Source organism: Cornus florida, unplaced genomic scaffold (genome assembly GCF_030987335.1).
Source record: "Cornus florida cultivar Cherokee Brave unplaced genomic scaffold, ASM3098733v1 CherokeeBrave_3.0.0_Hap2_Chr11, whole genome shotgun sequence".
Classification (NCBI taxonomy): domain Eukaryota; kingdom Viridiplantae; phylum Streptophyta; class Magnoliopsida; order Cornales; family Cornaceae; genus Cornus; species Cornus florida.
This window is the reverse complement of record NW_026775581.1, coordinates 64,766,075-64,770,909: the sequence shown is the minus strand read 5'-3', so window position 1 is coordinate 64,770,909 and position 4,835 is coordinate 64,766,075. Positions and strand designations below refer to the sequence as shown.

At 35.7% G+C, this 4,835-nt stretch overlaps 1 pseudogene; it reads left to right on the top strand.

The window, feature by feature from the left end:
• Positions 1 to 1,904: 1,904 nt before the first annotated feature.
• Positions 1,905 to 2,002, top strand: LOC132287436 (small nucleolar RNA R71; annotated as a pseudogene).
• Positions 2,003 to 4,835: the final 2,833 nt, after the last annotated feature.

Genomic DNA, 4,835 nt, shown 5'->3' with positions numbered 1-4,835 from the left:
TATGGACACTTGGTTTTAAAACAACATTCTTTGAAATCATTTTGGAAGGTAAACCTTTGGAAATTTCATTGCTAAGCAAAGACTCAACTTTATCACATTCACTTTCAAGACACTTTTCCACAACACACACTTCTTCATGCTTGTCCATTCAACTTAGGGTTGGCATTTGCGGTTGCCAAGAAGGGACGGCCAAGGATAACGGGAACTTGGCTCTTGGGATTTGGGACCGGTTCCGTGTCAATGACAATGAAATCGACCGGGAAAAAAAAATTATCAATTTTAATCAACACATCCTTAATAATACCCCGAGGCTTTTTGATGGATCAGTTAACTAGTTGCAAAACTAACGACGTCGGTTTTTAGTCTCCTAAGCCCAATTGAACATACACCGAATATGGAAGAAGATTAACACCTGCTCCTAAATCAAGAAGAGTCCGGTTAATGACATGATCACCAATGATGCAAGAAGTAGTAGGTGAACCGGGGTCCTTAAATTTTAGAAGAGTGTTGTGTTGTAAGATGGAGCTTACTTGCTCGGTTAAGAATACTTTCTTTGGTGCTTGGCTCTTGTTATTCCTCTTTTGGGTGCAAAGATCTTTCAAGAATTTGGCATAAGCCGGAATTTGTTTAATTGCATCCAAGAAATGAATATTTATCTTCACTTGCCTAAACATTTCAATTATTTCATTGGCCTTGGTCTTTTGTTTTTCAAGAGAAATGGATACTTTCAAGGCATCCGGAAATAGAGCTTTTGGCTCAAGTTCTTTTTCAAAAATCTTTGGGGAATCACTTTGAACACAAGAATTTTTCAAATCATCTTTCAACATTTTTTCAACAAAGGGTTCATGCACATACAATGAAGGAGAAATAAAATGTGAAACAGGACGGGTGTCAACTTTTGGTTGCACCGGTTCACTCTCTTCATTGTGAACTCCAACTTGATTGTCAACAATTTTTCCACTTCTCAAGGTCGTCACCGCATTGACATGCTCAATTGTGGGACTTTCTGATGAGGAATTGGTCTTCACAATAAATTGTTACTTTGGTGGATTCAAAGGCATTTTCCCTTTTTCCCTAGCATTCAATGTACTTGCTATTTGCCCAACTTGGGTTTCTAGCTTAGCAATGGATTGGGAATGAGAATGAAGTAATTGGGTATTTGCCTCCAAAGTACCCAAAGTGGTCAACACTTTTTCCTCAAAAGCAAGACTCCTAGAATTTTCTTGAGAATAAGATGATTGATTAGGAAAATGAGAGTTAGAAAATTGGTTCCCATGTGATGATTGAAAAATGATCTATAACCTTGGGAACCTTGGCTTTGCATTGGGGGCGGAACATACTTACTTTGAAAACCACCTTGGGGAGTGTTTAAGCCTTCCCCTTGGCTTTTCCAAGAGAAGTTTAGATGGTTCCTCCACCCGGTATTGTAATATGTGCCATAGGGTTTATTCCCTTGGTTGACAAATGCAGCATTCACTTGCAAATGGTTCTCACTTTGCATATGTCCATGGGGATAATTGGAAGTAGAATGAAAGACACTAGAAAAAGTCATACAAACTTCATTAGAATTATGATGATGATGACTAGGGGAGGAAGACACTTGATTCACCGAATTTTGGTTGATAAAAAATGGATTAAACCTTTAAGATAAAGGCTTAACTTTGGGGGTTATGTCATTAGAATTGTCAACTTGATATAAGCCGACATTCTTCCTTCCACCTAGATTTCTACCATTTTTGGAAGACAAAGATCGATGCATTGAATTCTCACTCATGCTTTCATAAAGACGTCATACATCATCCTCATGCCTATCAAGATATGAACCACCCATGGAAGTATCTACCATTCCTTTAAAATTATCCGACAAACTTTCAAAGAAAAATTGCACTAATTGCCATTTAAGAATGTCGTGATGTGGACACTTCCTAAGAAAATCATTAAGGCGCTCCCATGCCTCATGAAGCAATTCCCCTTCCCCTTTAGAAAATCTCTAATTGAAGTTCTAATTGCATTGGTCTTTGAAACCGGATAGTACTTTTTTAAGAACTCTTGTTGCATTTCCGCCCAAGAAGTTATCGACAAAGGCCTAAGATTATTGAACCAATATTTTACCTTATCCTTAAGGGTGAAAGGAAAAAGTTTTAATCTCAAAACCTCTTCAGGTATGTCCGTGTATTTCACGGTGGAACACACTTCAAGAATCTCATCCAAATGCTTGTAAGGTTCTTCACTTGGAAGTCCATGATAGTTGGGAAGCATTTGAATAGTTTGCGGTTTAATTTCATAGTGATGTGCTCTAAATGGAGGAAATTGAATGCATGTAGGTGCATTATATTCATTTGGCATATAATGATCACGCAAAGCAAGAGGAGGATTCACAACCATAAGCACCTTAATTTCCTTGAATAATGGGAGGTTTTGGAACAAAAATTAGCTGAGGCATTCCCAATGGAACATGGCTTTGTTGTTGTGGTGGAATGAAAGGCTTTGGCATGCCTAATGGTACTTGAATGTTGTCATGATGCACATTAGAGTGGAGGATACCTTATTGGTCTATGTGACCAAGATCCTCCACATGGTCCTCATTGATGTCTTCCATTGATAAAATGGAATGACTACAATTACCACTTCCCTTAGAATTACGAACAATGGATTCAAGATTTAAATTAAGTAGGACAAGAGTATGATTTAACTACCTATGACCATGCATGCACAAACAAAACAAAAATAAGCAACAAGCAAGTAACAATCACTTCTCCTCCGCAATAAATCAACAATCAACAATCCTCCACATACAATGATCACATACTCCCATACTTTAAACAATATGCAAGAAAAATTAAATTGCCTCCACGCGGGCTTACGATCTATCTAGGAAAATAAAGACTTGCATCAACGCGGGCTTACGATCTAACTAGAGAAAGAGTTTAGAGAAGCTTACAAAGGGTCCTTAAACAACTTCAAATTGTTTTTCAATTTTGTTTTTCTTTGCTTTGCCTTGCTTTGTTTTGTAAATTTTTAATTTTTGAGCTTTTTATGCCCTTGTTTAGCTTTGCTTGGCTTCTTTAGCTACTTTTGCTTTTCAATTTCCCTTTGCTTCATCCTCTTGGCTCAATTCACTTAGCCAATCAAGAACAAACACAATAAGTAACCAAAATAAAATAAAAATAAAGACAAGATAAAAAAAAGTACTAATTCCTAATTAATTCCCAAATACGACGGTGCCAATCCTCAGCAACGGCTCCAAAACTTGGTGTGATTGTCATCAATGTACCCAATTGCATGCAAAATGAAGTGTGTAGTGTGGCCAAGTTTAAATTTATAGAATGCCACTACCACTTCCAACTAAAAATATAGTTAGAGTGAGTAGGGATCGTCCCAAGAGAAATGAGGTGCATTTGTGTTAGAAATTAATGTCGGATTAGTAGGTTGAATGATCAAAGATGGTTCGTGATTGTTTAATTAAACTACAATCTAATTAAAACTAATGCAAATAAATAGCAATCTAGAAAATAGGGAAAAGATATAGGAAAGAGGTCTTACAGCTTAGGGTCACCACTAAGCTTCACTTCATCAAACACTAACAATTGTACATTAATGGGGAAATTTAAATTGTAACTTGTGTGTGTGTGACATTTAATTGAAACTAAGCATGGATGGTAAATAAGTACAGATTGTCTAGCCAATTTAAATGAAAAACACAACCTATCAAATGAGAGCAATATCCATTTAATAAAACCATCATTAATGCACACACAAATATCTAGAGACATGCACTCTTTGCATTCACAAGTATGGAACATCAAGAAACAAGAATGGATTGTTCACCTACCTAAAAAATTAAAACAACTACACTACACTAGGCTAGAGACGTGAACTTAAACTACTTAAACTAGAGATGTGATACAATCCATCAAAAAACAAATGTGAACCATCAAATAAATCACAAGAGTGTTCCATTAAGCACCATGCCTTGACCATCACTAGATCAACATCATCAACACACATAGACATGCATCAACTTTATTAAATCTATAGACAAAAACATGAATATCAATTCTAGCATACATGGACATATGACTAGAGCCAAAAGATCAATTAAAAGCATTAATCCATATAAATCAAATATAAATCACAAGATCTATATTTATTCATGGTCAAAACATCTATTACAACTAAAATCCTAAAAAATACACAAAAGCTAGGTTTGAGAAGCAAGCTTAGGGGCTATCTTTAGCCCCAAGAGAATGATTTAGCTGTTCATTGTAGTGGTTATGGAACCCTCAAGGGCTAGCTTAGAGGTTGGCATTATCATCTTCATCCTTGTTTTCTTTCCAAAAACCCTAGTTCTAGAGAGAAGAAATTATTATTTCTATAATTGGTAATATCTATCTCTTACAATCATGTTCAATAAATCAATTACACAATCCTTTGAGTAAAGACCAAGTATAATTACAGTTTATGATTGGAGGAAATTCGAAGCTACATGATCGGTAAAGATTCTGTCTCAATTATAAATCAACCCTTTGCAATAACACAAATCATTGTAAAATAGGGTTATTGGACAGGTAAGTCGAACCACTGGGAATGCTAGCTTATGGCAATCAAGCTTATAAGATTAATTTATGGTTTGATTTATGAAAGATAGTTTTTAGATTGGTTTGTTTGTCACATACATAAACTGAATTAACTACAAATAAATAATTTGAATTTCAAGTAAGGAGAGTGTGGGAAAGGCTAGGGAATTGACTTTACCACAAGCCATATAAACATGCCTAATTACAATTAACTTGGGGAACAAAATATACATGTAACCATGATATGTAGAAATACAA